At 41.3% G+C, this 18,757-nt stretch overlaps 1 long non-coding RNA gene across 1 annotated transcript; it reads left to right on the top strand.

Annotated features, from left to right (window-relative positions):
• The first annotated feature begins 2,705 nt into the window (after positions 1 to 2,705).
• Positions 2,706 to 5,347, top strand: LOC139750929 (uncharacterized). Its single transcript, XR_011713251.1, has 2 exons — positions 2,706 to 3,079; positions 4,771 to 5,347. It is a non-coding gene; the product is annotated as an uncharacterized lncRNA (long non-coding RNA).
• The last annotated feature ends 13,410 nt before the right edge of the window (positions 5,348 to 18,757 follow it).

Raw genomic sequence — 18,757 nt, 5'->3', positions numbered from 1 at the left:
ATCTATAGCCCAAGCCTTGCAGCCATATAACATTATTGGAACCACTATTCCTTCAAATCTACCCATTTTTGCTCTCCGAGATAACGTTCTCGTCTTCAACACATTCTTCAACACTCCCAGAACCTTCGCCCCCTCCCCCACCCTCTGATTCAAAGGAAGGAGTAGCACTATTCCTGGAGCAGGAACTGTGGGATGAAGAAAGTAAAATCTAGATTAGTGTTGGTAAAACTGAAAGTGGATGGAGAAATGGATGATTATTGGTGCCTATACACCAGGTCATGAGAAGAAAGATCATGAGAGGCAAGTGTTTTGGGAGCAGCTGAATGAGTGTGTTAGCAGCTTTGATGCACGAGACTGGGTTATAGTGATGGGTGATTTTAATGCAAAGGTGAGTAATGTGGTAGTTGAGGGTATAATTGGTGTACATGGGGTGTTCAGTGTTGTAAGTGGGAATGGTGAAGAGCTTGTAGATTTGTGTTCTGAAAAAGGACTGGTGATTGGGATTACTTGGTTTAAAGAGAGAGATATACATAAGTATACATATGTAAGTAGGAGAGATGGCCAGAGAGCGTTTTTGGATTATATGTTAATTGTTAGGCACATGAAAGAGAGACTTTTGGATGTTAATGTGCTGAGAGGGGCAACTGGAGGGATGTCTGATCATTATCTTGTGGAGGCGAAGGTGAAGATTTGTAGAGGTTTTTCAGAAAAGAAGAGAAAATGTTGAGGTGAAGAGAGTGGTGAGAGTAAGTGAGCTTGGAAAGGAGACTTGCATAAGGAAGTACCAGGAGAGATTGAGGGCAGAATGGAAAAAGTTGAGAGGAAATGACGTAAGGGGAGTGGAGGAGGAATGGGATGTATTTAGGGAAGCAGTGATGGCTTGTGCAAAAGACGTCTGTGGCATGAGAAAGGTGGGAGGTAGGCAGATTAGAAAGGTTAGTGAGTGGTGGGATGAAGAAGTAAGATTGTCAGTGAAAGAGAAGAGAGAGGTGTTTGGATGATTCTTGCAGGGAAATAGTGCAAATGACTGGAAGAAGTATAAAAGAAAGAGGCAGGAGGTCAAGAGAAAGGTGCAAGAGGTGAATAAGAGGACAAATGAGAGTTGGGGTGAGAGAGTATCATTAAATTTTAGGGAGGATAAAAAGATGTTTTAGAAGGAGGTAAATAACGTGCGTAAGACAAGGGAACAAATGGGAACATCGGTGAAGGGGGCTAATGGGGAGATAATAACAAATAGTGGTGAAGCGAGAAGGAAATGGAGTATTTTGAAGGTTTGTTGAATGTGTTAGATGATAGTGGCAGATATAGGGTGTTTTGGTCGAGGTGGTGTGCAAAGTGAGAGGGTCAGAGAGAATGGTTTGGTAAATGGAGAAGAGGTTTGGATGGCAATGCAGTGGAATTTATTATAAAAGGGGGTGACTGTGTTGCTGAGTGGTTGATAAGTATATTCATTGTATGTATGGTTCATGATGAAGTGCCTGAAGATTGGCAGAATGCATGCATAGTGCCATTGTACAAAAGCAAAGGGGATAAAGGTGAGTGTTCAAATCACAGATGTATAAGTTTGTTGAGAATTCCTTGGAAATCATATGGGAGGGTATTGATAGAGAGGGTGAAAGCATGCACTTGGGGAAGAGCTGTGTGGTTTCAGATGTGGTAGAGGATGTGTGGATCAGGTGTTTGCGTTGAAGAATGTATGTGAGAAATACTTAGAAAAACAAATGGATTTGTATGTAGCATTTATGGTTCTGGAGAAGGCATATGATAGAGTTGATAGAGATGCTGTGTGGAAGGTATTAAGAGTATATGGTGTGGGAGGTAAGTTGTTAGAAGCAGTGAAAAGTTTTAATCAGTTATGTAAGGCATCTGTATAAGTAGGAAGAGAGGAAAGTGATTGGTTCCCAGTGAATATCAGTTTGCGTCAGCAGTGCATGATGCCTCTATGGCTGTTCAATTTATTTATGGATGAGGTTGTTAGGGAGGTAAATGCAAGAGTTTGGAGAGAGGGGCAAGTATGCAGTCTGTTGTGGATGAGAGGGCTTGGGAAGCGAGTTCATTGTTGTTTGCTGATGATACAGTGCTGGTGGCTGATTCAGGTCATAAACTGCAGAAGCTGGTGACTGAGTTTGGTAAAGTGTGTGAAAGAAGAAAGCTGAGAGTAAATGTGAATAAGAGCAAGGTTATTAGGTTTCATAGGGTTGAGGGACAAGTCAGTTTGGAGGTGAGTTTGAATGGAGAAAAACTGGAGGAAGTGAAGTGTTTTAGATGTCTAGGAGTGGCTTTAACAGCGGATGGAAGTGGAAGTAAGTCACAGGATAGGGGAGGGGGTGACAGTTCTAGGAGCGTTGAAGAATGTGTGGAAGGCAAGAACATTATCTCAGAGAGCATAACTGTGGTTTGAAGATGAGTTCCTGGCATAGGTTGGGGGATATGTATATAATTCACATACCATTAATGAGATGTGCTTAAGTAGTGAGTTCTGTTGCACATGCTTTCCCAGGTAACATAACTGCCTTCCTGCAAGAGGAATGGAGGATGTAAGGAGGTAGGTAGATATTTCATCATAAAAGCTTTAATAACATCAGTTGGTGGTGATGTTTAGGTAAAATGCTTTTCTTACACATTACAGTACAACTAAATAGGGAAGACATTGATGTTTGATAGATCATAGTAATATATGTGGTTGCACTGTTTATAAAGTTTAGAGTTTATATACTTGTATAATTTGTTATTGTGCTTTTCATTTATCTCTTAATTTCTATTTTTCCTTGAAAGTGACATGTTGAGGTGAAGATCTCAAGTAGAGAGTGTCTAAAGTTATAGAAATCTGATATGAGAGTATCCTTTTAAGATGTAATTCTTTTACAATATAGCAAGAATATGACTTGTGTATTTCCTTAATTTTTGTATCAGATTTGCCCGTGGCACATTGACAGATGCCATGAATATGCCTGCAGAATCTTCTGTAACACCTGAAGGTCACTTACTCCCAGGCCCCCAGGTTGATGTACTGAATTCTTACCATGGCAAAATCATTGCTATTATGGGGTCACGGAACAACTGGGAGCATGTAGTTAAGGTAACCATTGTGTATTGTGACTTTTGAAATAACCCTCAGTGTTAGGATTGTTTTGTCCATTCCAAAGTTCTCATTATAGGCAGTCTCTTGTTCAGATGTCAAGAGGTATATAGAATATTAAGATCTTATACAGCTGACTTTTCTATTTTTGAGAGATTGGAGCAATATTTCTTTAAAAAAGTGACAAGAATTATCACTGCTTCTGCTCCAAGATAGAGACATTCTGAGTGTGATTCTTTCTTGATATTGATCACTTGTTTTTGCCCCCCTCTCCCAGTGTTCTCTCATTTTGTGGGCTTATGATAGTCTGTAAAGATGTCAGGCATTTGCTGTGATTTTAAGGTCTCTGTATTATCATCATTTAGGCTCACTATAATCAGTAGGCCAAAGAAATATGTGGACAAAACAGGGAGCTAGTGTACCTTCGTCTTGTCCCATTATGACCTACAAAATATTCACAGTAAAACTTAGTTATTGCTCTTGTAGATACTTCCCGCTTAGCTATTGTTTTCTCTTTTGAAATTAAATGCTATGGGCCTACACATGAGAGATCTTGTATTGAGGTATCCTTTCATGACAACAATATGGTTTTGTTGAAACTGATTTATTGATATTCAATAGGTCATAGAAATATGCATATGGTTTATGGTTCAGTCTAGGCCGACAGTAATTTCCAAGCCATTTAAATGATTATTTGATATCATTTGCCAGTTATAAGTAGAGGTAGGCAGTTTATGGTTTATGGTATATAAACAATTTAGAGTCATTTATATATCAAAGACTGTAGGCTTGTATTCCATTCTTGATTATAATGTCACTTGTTAGTATCAGAGAGAATTCTTGAAGTAAGTTTCTGGAATACTAAGATACTGACTGAGACAAAAATTTAGCTTTGTTACAAGTGCAGTTGTGCAAATTACAGCATTATGTGGATGTAGAGGATAGTATACTTGTCAATTTATTGTGTTGTTGAGATTAACTTCTTAAGGGAGGTTTATTTTTTTGTGGTGGTATAATAAATTGAGAATATAGTTTCAAAAAAGATGTCTTGAAACAAAGCAAAATTAGAGTTGCTATTTTTCTGAATATAAAGAACAATATAGATATCCAGAGCAAAGTGACTGAGGTGGCTCTTTTTCAAAGGGTAGGTCAGAGTGGAGGAATTCATTCATGAAGAGAAGTTAAAGAAAATGTCATGATGATTTGATAACTAATTTGTTGTTACTAAATAATTTGTTTTGAATCTTGAGGAAACTCTTGCTGGATGGTATTTCAATACACCAAAAGCAGTTCATTACCTTTGGATTGAAACATTTAAGGTGACATTTGATGTCAGATTATTTTAAATTGTAGTTGAGTCATTCACTTTTCAGTTGTCCTGAGGAACTTGAAATTCATTACCAAGGAAATACAGATTTGGATCTGTAACTAAGGAGGGTGGATAGGATATCATATTGTAAAGTACTGGAGTAATACTGAAGTTTTATCATGCCAAGATTCTGTACAATCAATTTTCAATTCTTAGAAGTGTTGACAACTGTTTAGCTTTAGCTACTCATACACTTTAGCTCTGTTAGGGATTCCATCAATCTCTTTTGGAAAAATGACTTAAAGTCATTTGGTTGTTTACTAGTAAATATTAGTTTTTCTGTTTGTTTTGTAGTACTCTTAACTGAAATGAGTTCTCTTAGTTTGCAGAGATACTTTTGTCTCAAGAGTTCCCAAGAGTGTGTATGTTACATCAAGGTGTGGAAGTATTCCGTGCCTCAGGGGCCCTGGTCGTACCATCTTGAGCATCGTAACTACCAACTGAATGTATACCTTTGTATTTCTGACCTTGCTGAAATGTGATTGCATAGTATAAAGAGCATTTACTACAGTGTATCATAATATCATGTATTTAGAAGCATTTTCACAGATTCTTTTTGTGGCCTTTTATCAGTAATTTGCCAGATACTTGCCTGGCAAGATTTGATTAAGAAAACTACAACATGTGCCCCTCCATTCAAGGACATAAATATCAGATACATGTGGATGATTAGTAAACGCAGACAAACACTGCTTATGGGGTTATCATGAGTTTTTTTGCTACAAAAGAATCTGTATCAGTTCTTTGAAAACTGTATTACTCCATACAAAATTCAAATATGAGCATATCATTTTTAATGAATTTCAGGGATCTCTAAGCTACAATATTATTAATTGTTTCTGAGAATGTATGTTTTTCCCATTCTCTGCTGTTTCTTTATAAAGTTTGATGAGGCACTATTTAGACTTTAAATGGCCTTTGTCTTATGACTATTTTGTGTCAGCGTCGCCTCGCCTCGCCGCAGTGTATCGAGACAGACTTCCCCAGAACTTTTAAAGGGGAAGTAAATGTTTATAGTTGTGTTAATGGAGTGATAGTTTTCATGCATGGTGTTTTTGACAAGAAAATAGTGAAGTTGGAGAAAAATGTAGCTTAGACATTGAAGCTTATTGATACAGTGGTGAAATTGATGAGAACTGCTATTGACGTTTGTGTGAATAAATTGTACATTTCCTTTTCCATAGCCAGAGGTTGAACCATTATGTGACATTCATTTTTTTCATTCATTTCAAGCTAAAAGTTTGTTTTCTAAATTGTTTCTTACATTTTTCATATGTATATATATGTATGTGTGTGTGTGTGTGTGTATGTGCGTATGTGTGTGTATGTGTGTGTGTGTGTATATGTATATATATATGTATATTATCCCTGGGGATAGGGGTGAAAGAATACTTCCCACGTATTCCTCGCGTGTCGTAGAAAGCGACTAGAGGGGACGGGAGCGGGGGGCCGGAAATCCTCCCCTCCTTGTATTAACTTTCTAAAATGGGAAACAGAAGAAGGAGTCACGCGGGGAGTGATCATCCTCCTCGAAGGCTCAGAGTGGGGTGCCTAAATGTGTGTGGATGTAACCAAGATGTGAAAAAAGGAGAGATAGGTAGTATGTTTGAGGAAAGGAACCTGGATGTTTTGGCTCTGAGTGAAACGAAGCTCAAGGGTAAAGGGGAAGAGTGGTTTGGAAATGTCTGGGGAGTGAAGTCAGGGGTTAGTGAGAGGACAAGAGCAAGGGAAGGAGTAGCAATACTCCTGAAACAGGAGTTGTGGGAGTATGTGATAGAATGTAAGAAAGTAAATTCTCGATTAATATGGGTAAAATTGAAAGTTGATGGAGAGAGGTGGGTGATTATTGGTGCATATGCACCTGGGCATGAGAAGAAAGATCATGAGAGGCAAGTGTTTTGGGAGCAGCTGAATGAGTGTGTTAGCGGTTTTGATGCACGAGACCGGGTTATAGTGATGGGTGATTTGAATGCAAAGGTGAGTAATGTGGCAGTTGAGGGAATAATTGGTATGCATGGGGTGTTCAGTGTTGTAAATGGAAATGGTGAAGAGCTTGTAGATTTATGTGCTGAAAAAGGACTGATGATTGGGAATACCTGGTTTAAAAAGCGAGATATACATAAGTATACTTATGTAAGTAGGAGAGATGGCCAGAGAGCGTTATTGGATTACGTGTTAATTGACAGGCGTGCGAAAGAGAGACTTTTGGATGTTAATGTGCTGAGAGGTGCAACTGGAGGGATGTCTGATCATTATCTTGTGGAGGCTAAGGTGAAGATTAGTATGGGTTTTCAGAAAAGAGGAGTGAATGTTGGGGTGAAGAAGGTGGTGAGAGTAAGTGAGCTTGGGAAGGAGACCTGTGTGGGGAAGTACCAGGAGAGACTGTGTACAGAATGGAAAAAGGTGAGAACAATGGAAGTAAGGGGAGTGGGGGAGGAATGGGATGTATTTAGGGAATCAGTGATGGATTGCGCAAAAGATGCTTGTGGCATGAGAAGAGTGGGAGGTGGGCTGTTTAGAAAGGGTAGTGAGTGGTGGGATGAAGAAGTAAGAGTATTAGTGAAAGAGAAGAGAGAGGCATTTGGACGATTTTTGCAGGGAAAAAATGCAATTGAGTGGGAGAAGTATAAAAGAAAGAGACAGGAGGTCAAGAGAAAGGTGCAAGAGGTGAAAAAAAGGGCAAATGAGAGTTGGGGTGAGAGACTATCAGTAAATTTTAGGGAGAATAAAAAGATGTTCTGGAAGGAGGTAAATAGGGTGCGTAAGACAAGGGAGCAAATGGGAACTTCAGTGAAGGGCGTAAATGGGGAGGTGATAACAAGTAGTGGTGATGTGAGAAGGAGATGGAATGAGTATTTTGAAGGTTTGTTGAATGTGTCTGATGACAGAGTGGCAGATATAGGGTGTTTTGGTCGAGGTGGTGTGCAAAGTGAGAGGGTTAGGGAAAATGATTTGGTAAACAGAGAAGAGGTAGTAAAAGCTTTGCGGAAGATGAAAGCCGGCAAGGCAGCAGGTTTGGATGGTATTGCAGTGGAATCTATTAAAAAAGGGGGTGACTGTATTGTTGACTGGTTGGTAAGGTTATTTAATGTATGTATGACTCATGGTGAGGTGCCTGAGGATTGGCGGAATGCGTGCATAGTGCCATTGTACAAAGGCAAAGGGGATAAGAGTGAGTGCTCAAATTACAGAGGTATAAGTTTGTTGAGTATTCCTGGTAAATTATATGGGAGGGTATTGATTGAGAGGGTGAAGGCATGTACAGAGCATCAGATTGGGGAAGAGCAGTGCGGTTTCAGAAGTGGTAGAGGATGTGTGGATCAGGTGTTTGCTTTGAAGAATGTATGTGAGAAATACTTAGAAAAGCAAATGGATTTGTATGTAGCATTTATGGATCTGGAGAAGGCATATGATAGAGTTGATAGAGATGCTCTGTGGAAGGTATTAAGAATATATGGTGTGGGAGGCAAGTTGTTAGAAGCAGTGAAAAGTTTTTATCGAGGATCTAAGGCATGTGTACGTGTAGGAAGAGAGGAAAGTGATTGGTTCTCAGTGAATGTAGGTTTGCGGCAGGGGTGTGTGATGTCTCCATGGTTGTTTAATTTGTTTATGGATGGGGTTGTTAGGGAGGTAAATGCAAGAGTCCTGGAAAGAGGGGCAAGTATGAAGTCTGTTGGGGATGAGAGAGCTTGGGAAGTGAGTCAGTTGTTGTTCGCTGATGATACAGCGCTGGTGGCTGATTCATGTGAGAAACTGCAGAAGCTGGTGACTGAGTTTGGTAAAGTGTGTGGAAGAAGAAAGTTAAGAGTAAATGTGAATAAGAGCAAGGTTATTAGGTACAGTAGGGTTGAGGGTCAAGTCAATTGGGAGGTGAGTTTGAATGGAGAAAAACTGGAGGAAGTGAAGTGTTTTAGATATCTGGGAGTGGATCTGTCAGCGGATGGAACCATGGAAGCGGAAGTGGATCATAGGGTGGGGGAGGGGGCGAAAATTTTGGGAGCCTTGAAGAATGTGTGGAAGTCGAGAACATTATCTCGGAAAGCAAAAATGGGTATGTTTGAAGGAATAGTGGTTCCAACAATGTTGTATGGTTGCGAGGTGTGGGCTATGGATAGAGTTGTGCGCAGGAGGATGGACGTGCTGGAAATGAGATGTTTGAGGAAAATGTGTGGTGTGAGGTGGTTTGATCGAGTAAGTAACGTAAGGGTAAGAGAGATGTGTGGAAATAAAAAGAGCGTGGTTGAGAGAGCAGAAGAGGGTGTTTTGAAATGGTTTGGGCACATGGAGAGAATGAGTGAGGAAAGATTGACCAAGAGGATATATGTGTCGGAGGTGGAGGGAACGAGGAGAAGAGGGAGACCAAATTGGAGGTGGAAAGATGGAGTGAAAAAGATTTTGTGTGATCGGGGCCTGAACATGCAGGAGGGTGAAAGGAGGGCAAGGAATAGAGTGAATTGGAGCGATGTGGTATACAGGGGTTGACGTGCTGTCAGTGGATTGAATCAGGGCATGTGAAGCGTCTGGGGTAAACCATGGAAAGCTGTGTAGGTATGTATATTTGCGTGTGTGGACGTGTGTATGTACATGTGTATGGGGGGGGGTTGGGCCATTTCTTTCGTCTGTTTCCTTGCGCTACCTCGCAAACGCGGGAGACAGCGACAAAGTAAAAAAAAAAAAAAAAAAAAAAAAAAAAAAAATTTTAAATCTCATTTTTTCTTCTCTGTTTAGACACCAGCTGACATAACATACTATTTGGAGCCCATATAGGTCTCTTCAGTTGCCAGGCACGCACAGGAAAAAGCTCAGCTCTCCTTAATACTCCAACTGTCAACCCCTCACATAAGGTGTAGTGATTTTGCACACAAAAAATACATGGATTGTTATATGATCTAAGTAATGAGGAGGAACACCTATATTTACCAGCTGGTGTGGAAAGGGATGAACAATAATAGGTGAAATGTGAAGAAATTAGCAATTCAGTGAGATTTTATCAGGAGTGGTGAGGAAGGAGGCCAGCATATGACCCCACCATCTCTGTGCTTGACCTTAGCCTAATTACATGGAGCAGCAGATTATGTAACTGCTGCAATTAATTTTCATGGATGTGATTCTCGGGCGATGGACACCTATGGTAATATATGATGGTAAAGAGCTTGAGTATTTCCAAGCATTGTTTGACGGAGAAATATCATACAGAGAGCGTGTAGTGTGCCATTTAGTGTGTGCATTGTATCAAAGTAAGAGTACAGTGAGGTACGTACAAGCAGGAATTCCATGTCCTTCCTCTTATCTCAAGGTGAAGAAGGATCAATGGAGACTTGTTGATTGCAGCCTGTTTTCCTATTCATTTTTTGTTTGCTTTGTAATTATTTCTGAATGTATTCAAGTTAGTCACCACAAGTGCTGTGCCTGAGTAAGAAAGTGTAACACCAAGTTCAAGAGAAAGAAACATGAGATCCATATCCTCCCATTATGAGCTGTGAGATGTATCAGCGTTAACAGCTTTTCCTGAGGCCAACAGAGATATAGTTATATAATTTTGTTTGAATTTTCTTATACTTCTATATGCCAGTCTCCCAATTCATAAAGTACTTTTTTTGCGGACTATGATAAGGGATGCTTTGCAAGTTCTGGTTAATGGAAGGTCTATTAAGCCATTATTTTTTTCATCTAGCTAAGACAGCACACATAACTGAGGCCCTAATCAAGGCCATCTCAGTAATGCTATATATATTTTTCATACTATTTGCCATTTCCCGCATTAGCGAGGTAGCGTTAAGAACAGAGGACTGAGCCTTTGAGGGAATATCCTCACTTAGCCCCCTTCTCTGTGCCTTCTTTTGGAAAATTAAAAATGAGAGGGGAGGATTTCCAGCCCCTTGCTCCCTCCCTTTTAGTCGCCTTCTATGACACATGGGGAATATGTGGGGAGTATTTTTTCTCCCCTATCCCTAGAGATAAGGCTATACTGAATGTATATATATCCCCAGATTCAGTCCATTGACAGCACGTCGACTCCGGTATACCACATCGTGCCAATTCACTCTATTCCTTGCACGCCTTTCACCCTCCTGTATGTTCAGGCCCGTCATTTAAAATCTTTTTCACTGCATCCTTCGACCTCCAATTTGGTCTCCCACTTCTTCTTCCCTCCACCTCTGACACATATATCCTCTTTGTCAATCTTTCCTCACTCATTCTCTCCATGTGTCCAAACCACTTTGATACACCCTCTTCTGCTCTCTCAACCACACTCCTTTCATTACCACCCATTTCTCTTACCCTTTCATTACTTACTCAATCAAACCACCTCACACCACATATTGTCCGCAAACATTTCATTCCCAACACATCCACCCTCTTTGCATGTCTCTCACCCTCTTGTATGTTCAGGCCCCAATTGCTCAAAATATTTGACTCCATCCTTCCACCTCCAATTTGGTCTCCTGCTTCTCCTTCTTCCCTCCACCTCTGACACACATATCCTCTTTGTCTCTTTCCTCACTCATTCTCTCCATGTGTCCAAACCACCTCAATGCACCCTCCTCTGCTCTCTCAACCACACTCATTTTATTGCCACACATCTCTCTTACCCTTTTCTTACTTACTCGATCAAACGACCTCACGCCACATATTGTCCTCAAATATTTCATTTCCAACACATCCACCCTCCTCTGCACAACCTTATCTATAGCCCATGCCTCGCAACCATATAACATTGTTGGAACCACTATTCCTTCAAACATACCAATTTTTGCTCTCTGAGATAATGTTCTCACCTTCCACATATTTTTCAATGCTCCCAGAACCTTCGCCCCCTCCCCCATCCTGTGACTCATTTCCGCTTCCATGGATCCATCTGCTGCTAAGTCCACTCCCAGATATCTAAAACACTTCATTTTCTCCAGTTTTTCTGCATTCATGCTTACCTCCCAATCAGCTTGTCCCTCAACCCTCCTGAATCTAATAACCTTGCTCTTATTCACATTTACTCTCAACCTTCTTCTTTCACACACTTTACCAAACTCAGTGACCAACCTCTGCAGTTTCTCAACTGAATCAGCCACCAGCTCTGTATCATCAGTGAACAACAACTGACTCACTTCCCAAGCCCTTTCATCCAGGACAGACTGCATACTTGCCCCTCTCTCCAAAACTCTTGCATTCCCCTCCTTAGCCACCCTATCCATAAACAAATTAAACACCCATGGAGACACCATACCCCCCTGCCACATACTGACATTCAATGGGAACCAATCACTTTCCTCTCTTCCTACTCGTACATATGCCTTACAGCCTTGGTAAAACTTTTCACAGCTTCTAGCAACTTACTTCCAACACCATATACTCTTAAATCCTTTACAAGCATTTCTATCAACCCCATCATATGCCTTCTCCAGATCCATAAATGCTGCATATAAATCCATCTGGTTTTCTAAGTATTTCTCACATACGTTCTTCAAAGCAAACACCTGATCCACACATACTTTACCACTTCTGAAATCACACTGCTCTTCCCCAGTCTGATGCTCTGTACATGCCCTTACCCTCTCAGTCAGTACCCTCCCTTATGATTTCCCAGGAATACTTACCAAACTTATGCCCCTATAATTTGAACGCTCACCTTTATCCCCTTTGCCTTTGTACAATGGCTCTATGCATGCATTCCGCCAATCCTCAGGCACTTAACCATGGACCATACATACATTGAATATCCTTACCGACCAATCAACAACACAGTTACCCCCTTTTTAAATGAATTCCACTGCAATACTATCCAAACCAGCCGTCTTGCCAGCTTTCATATTCCACAAAGTTTCGATACCTCTTCTCTGTTTACCAAACCATTCTCCATGATCCTCTCACTTTGCACACCACTCAGAACAAAACACCCTATATCTGCCACTCTGTCATTAGACACATTCAACAAACCTTCAAGATACTCACTCCATCTCATTCTCACTTCATCACTTAGTACTTCTTGTTATTACCTTCCCATTTGCCCTCTTCACTGATGCTCCCATTTTTTCTCTTGTCTTATGCACTTTATTTACCTTCTTCCAAAAAGCACTTTTTATTCTCCCTAACATCTAATGATACTCTCTCACTCCGCCTCTCATTTGCCCTCTTTTTCACCTCTTGGACCTTTCTCTTGACCTCCTGCCTTTTTCTTTCATACGTCTCCCCGTCATTTCCACTACTTCCCTGCAAAAATCGTTCAAACGCCTCTCTCTTCTCTTTCACCAACAATCGTACTTCATCCCACCACACACTACCCTTTCTAATCTGCCCTCCTACCACCTATCTCATGCCACATGCATCTTTTTCGCAAGCCATCACTGCTTCTCTAAATATATCCCATTCCTCCCCTACTCCCTTTCTGCCATTCTCTACTCAGTCTCTCCTGGTACTTCCTGATGTAAGTCTCCTTTCCAGGCTCATATACTCTCACCACTCTCTACTCCCAGACATCCTTTCTTCTTTTCTGAAAACCTCTACAAATCTTCACCTTCGCCTCCACAAGATAGTGATCAGACATCCCTCTAGCTGCCCCTCTCAGCACATTAACATCCAAAAGTCTCTCTTTTACATGCCTATCAATTAACATGTTATCCATTAATGCCCTTTGGCCATCTCTCCTACTCACATACGTATACTTATGTATATCTCTTCTTTTTAAACCAGATATTCCCAGTCACTAGGCCTTTTTCAGCTTACAGATCCACAAGCTCTTCACCATTTCCATTTACAACACTGAACACCCCATGTACACAAAATTTACCCTCAACTGCCACATTACTCACCTTTGCATTCAAATCATCCATCACTGTAACCTGGTCTCGTGCATCAAAGCTGCTAAAACACTCACTCAGCTGCTCCCAGAGCACTTGCCTCTCATGATCTTTCTTCTCATGACCAGGAGCAGAGGCACCAATGATCACCCATCTCTCTCCACCCCTTTCAGTTTTTCCCTTATCAATTTGTATCACATACTCCCGCAACTCCTGCTTCAGGAGGAGTGCTACTCCTTCCTTTGCTCTTGTCTTCTAACCAACCCCTGCCTTTACTCCCAAGACATTCCCAAACCACTCTTCCCCTTTACCATTGAGCTTCGTTTCACTCAGAGCCAAAACATCCAGTTTCCTTTCCTCAAACATACTACCTATCTCTCCTTTTTTCTCATCTTGGTTACACACACACACACACACACATTATATATATATATTTTTTTTATACTTTGTCGCTGTCTCCCGCGTTTGCGAGGTAGCGCAAGGAAACAGACGAAAGAAATGGCCCACCCCCCCCACACACGCAAATATACATACCTACACAGCTTTCCATGGTTTACCCCAGACGCTTCACATGCCTTGATTCAATCCACTGACAGCACGTCAACCCCGGTATACCACATCGCTCCAATTCACTCTATTCCTTGCCCTCCTTTCACCCTCCTGCATGTTCAGGCCCCGATCACACAAAATCTTTTTCACTCCATCTTTCCACCTCCAATTTGGTCTCCCTCTTCTCCTTGCTCCCTCCACCTCCGACACGTATATCCTCTTGGTCAATCTTTCCTCACTCATCCTCTCCATGTGCCCAAACCACTTCAAAACACCCTCTTCTGCTCTCTCAACCACGCTCTTTTTATTTCCACACATCTCTCTTACCCTTACGTTACTCACTCGATCAAACCACCTCACACCACACATTGTCCTCAAACATCTCATTTCCAGCACATCCATCCTCCTGCGCACAACTCTATCCATAGCCCACGCCTCGCAACCATACAACATTGTTGGAACCACTATTCCTTCAAACATACCCATTTTTGCTTTCCGAGATAATGTTCTCGACTTCCACACATTCTTCAAGGCCCCCAGAATTTTCGCCCCCTCCCCCACCCTATGATCCACTTCCGCTTCCATGGTTCCATCCGCTGCCAGATCCACTCCCAGATATCTAAAACACTTCACTTCCTCCAGTTTTTCTCCATTCAAACTCACCTCCCAATTGACTTGACCCTCAACCCTACTGTACCTAATAACCTTGCTCTTATTCACATTTACTCTTAACTTTCTTCTTCCACACACTTTACCAAACTCAGTCACCAGCTTCTGCAGTTTCTCACATGAATCAGCCACCAGCGCTGTATCATCAGCGAACAACAACTGACTCACTTCCCAAGCTCTCTCATCCCAAACAGACTTCATACTTGCCCCTCTTTCCAAAACTCTTGCATTTACCTCCCTAACAACCCCATCCATAAACAAATTAAACAACCATGGAGACATCACACACCCCTGCCGCAAACCTACATTCACTGAGAACCAATCACTTTCCTCTCTTCCTACACGTACACATGCCTTAGATCCTCGATAAAAACTTTTCACTGCTTCTAACAACTTTCCTCCCACACCATATATTCTTAATACCTTCCACAGAGCATCTCTATCAACTCTATCATATGCCTTCTCCAGATCCATAAATGCTACATACAAATCCATTTGCTTTTCTAAGTATTTCTAACATACATTCTTCAAAGCAAACACCTGATCCACACATCCTCTACCACTTCTGAAATCACACTGCTCTTCCCCAATCTGATGCTCTGTACATGCCTTCACCCTCTCAATCTATACCCTCCCATATAATTTACCAGGAATACTCAACAAACTTATACCTCTGTAATTTGAGCATTCACTCTTATCCCCTTTGCCTTTGTACAATGGCACTATGCACGCATTCCGCCAATCCTCAGGCACCTCACCATGAGTCATACATACATTAAATAACCTTACCAACCAGTCAACAATACAGTCAACCCCTTTTTTGATAAATTCCACTGCAATACCATCCAAACCTGCTGCCTTGCCGGCTTTCATCTTCCGCAAAGCTTTCACTACCTCTTCTCTGTTTACCAAATCATTTTCCCTAACCCTCTCACTTTGCACACCACCTCGACCAAAACACCCTATATCTGCCACTCTATCATCAAACACATTCAACAAACCTTCAAAATACTCACTCCATCTCCTTCTCACATCACCACTACTTGTTATCACCTCCCCATTTGCGCCCTTCACTGAAGTTCCCATTTGCTCCTTTGTCTTACGCACTTTATTTACCTCCTTCCAGAACATCTTTTTATTCTCCCTAAAATTTATATATATATATATATATATATATATATATATATATATATATATATATATATATATATATATATATATATACATATATATATTTTCTATTTTTTTTTTTTTTTGCCGCTGTCTCCCGCGTTTGCGAGGTAGCGCAAGGAAACAGACGAAAGAAATGGCCCAACCCACCCCCATACACATGTATATACATACGTCCACACACGCAAATATACATACCTACACAGCTTTCCATGGTTTACCCCAGACGCTTCACATGCCCCGATTCAATCCACTGACAGCACGTCAACCCCGGTATACCACATCGCTCCAATTCACTCTATTCCTTGCCCTCCTTTCACCCTCCTGCATGTTCAGGCCCCGATCACACAAAATCTTTTTCACTCCATCTTTCCACCTCCAATTTGGTCTCCCTCTTCTCCTCGTTCCCTCCACCTCCGACACATATATCCTCTTGGTCAATCTTTCCTCACTCATTCTCTCCATGTGCCCAAACCATTTCAAAACACCCTCTTCTGCTCTCTCAACCACGCTCTTTTTATTTCCACACATCTCTCTTACCCTTAAGTTACTTACTCGATCAAACAACCTCACACCACACATTGTCCTCAGACATCTCATTTCCAGCACATCCATCCTCCTGCGCACAACTCTATCCATAGCCCACGTCTCGCAACCATACAACATTGTTGGAACCACTATATATATATATATATATATATATATATATATATATATATATATATATATATATATATATATATTATATTATTATTATATTTTGCTTTGTTGCTGTCTCACGCATTTGCGAGGTAGCGCAAGGAAACAGACGAAAGAAATGGCCCAACCCACCCCCATACACATGTATATACACACACATCCACACATGCAAATATACATACCTATACATCTCAACGTACACACATATATACACACAGAGCCACATACATATACACCCATGCACACAATTCACACTGTTTGCCTCTGTTCATTCCCATCGCCACCCCGCCACACACACACACACACACACACACACACACGCACACACACACATATATATATATATATATATATATATATATATATATATATATATATATATATATACATATACTTTTTTTCTTTTTTTGCTTTGTCGCTGTCTCCCGCGTTTGCGAGGTAGCGCAAGGAAACAGATGAAAGAAATGGCCCAACCCATCCCCTACACATGTATATACATACGTCCACACACGCAAATATACATACCTACACAGCTTTCCATAGTTTACCCCAGACGCTTCACATGCCCTGATTCAATCCAATGACAGCACGGCAACCCCAGTATACCACATCGATCCAATTCACTCTATTCCTTGCCCTCCTTTCACCCTCCTGCATGTTCAGGCCCCGATCACACAAAATCTTTTTCACTCCATCTTTCCACCTCCAATTTGGTCTCCCACTTCTCCTCGTTCCCTCCACCTCTGACACATATATCCTCTTGGTCAATCTTTCCTCACTCATTCTCTCCATGTGCCCAAACCATTTCAAAACACCCTCTTCTGCTCTCTCAACCATGCTCTTTTTATTTCCACACATCTCTCTTACCCTTACGTTACTTACTCGATCAAACCACCTCACACCACACATTGTCCTCAAACATCTCATTTCTAGCACATCCATCCTCCTGCGCACAACTCTATCCATAGCCCACGCCTCGCAACCATACAACATTGTTGGAACCACTGTTCCTTCAAACATACCCATTTTTGCTTTCCGAGATAATGTTCTCGACTTCCACACATTCTTCAAGGCTCCCAGAATTTTCGCCCCCTCCCCCACCCTATGATCCACTTCCGCTTCCATGGTCCCATATATATATATATATATAGTTTATATATATATATATATATATATATATATATATATATATATATATATATATATATATATATATATATATATATTTTTTTTTTTTTATACTTGGTCGCTGTCTCCCGCGTTTGCGAGGTAGCGCAAGGAAACAGACGAAAGAAATGGCCCAAACCCCCCCATACACATGTATATACATACGTCCACACACGCAAATATACATACCTACACAGCTTTCCATGGTTTACCCCAGACGCTTCACATGCCTTGATTCAATCCACTGACAGCACGTCAGCCCCGGTATACCACATCGCTCCAATTCACTCTATTCCTTGCCCTCCTTTCACCCTCCTGCATGTTCAGGCCCCGATCACACAAAATCTTTTTCACTCCATCTTTCCACCTCCAATTTGGTCTCCCTCTTCTCCTTGTTCCCTCCACCTCCGACACATATATCCTCTTGGTCAATCTTTCCTCACTCATCCTCTCCATGTGCCCAAACCACTTCAAAACACCCTCTTCTGCTCTCTTAACCACGCTCTTTTTATTTCCACACATCTCTCTTACCCTTACGTTATTCACTCGATCAAACCACCTCACACCACACATTGTCCTCAAACATCTCATTTCCAGCACATCCATCCTCCTGCACACAACTCTATCCATAGCCCACGCCTCGCAACCATACAACATTGTTGGAACCACTATTCCTTCAAACATACCCATTTTTGCTTTCCGAGATAATGTTCTCGACTTCCACACATTCTTCAAGGTCCCCAGAATTTTCGCCTCCTCCCCCTCCCTATGATTCACTTCCGCTTCCATAGTTCCATCTGCTGCCAGATCCACTCCCAGATATCTAAAACACTTTACTTCCTCCAGTTTTTCTCCATTCAAACTTACCTCCCAATTGACTTGACCCTCAACCCTACTGTACCTAATAACCTTGCTCTTATTCACATTTACTCTTAACTTTCTTCTTTCACACACTTTACCAAACTCAGTCACCAGCTTCTGCAGTTTCTCACATGAATCAGCCACCAGCGCTGTATCATCAGCGAACAACAACTGACTCACTTCCTAAGCTCTCTCATCCACAACAGACTTCATACTTGCCCCTCTTTCCAAAACTCTTGCATCCACCTCCCAAACAACCCCGTCCATAAACAAATTAAACAACCATGGAGACATCACACACCCCTGCCGCAAACCTACATTCACTGAGAACCAATCACTTTCCTCTCTTCCTACATGTACACATGCCTTACATCCTCGATAAAAACTTTTCACTGCTTCTAA

Source organism: Panulirus ornatus, chromosome 10 (assembly GCF_036320965.1).
Source record: "Panulirus ornatus isolate Po-2019 chromosome 10, ASM3632096v1, whole genome shotgun sequence".
Classification (NCBI taxonomy): Eukaryota; Metazoa; Arthropoda; class Malacostraca; order Decapoda; family Palinuridae; genus Panulirus; species Panulirus ornatus.
The sequence above is the reverse complement of the archived record's forward strand: the minus strand, read 5'-3'. Positions and strand labels throughout refer to the sequence as shown.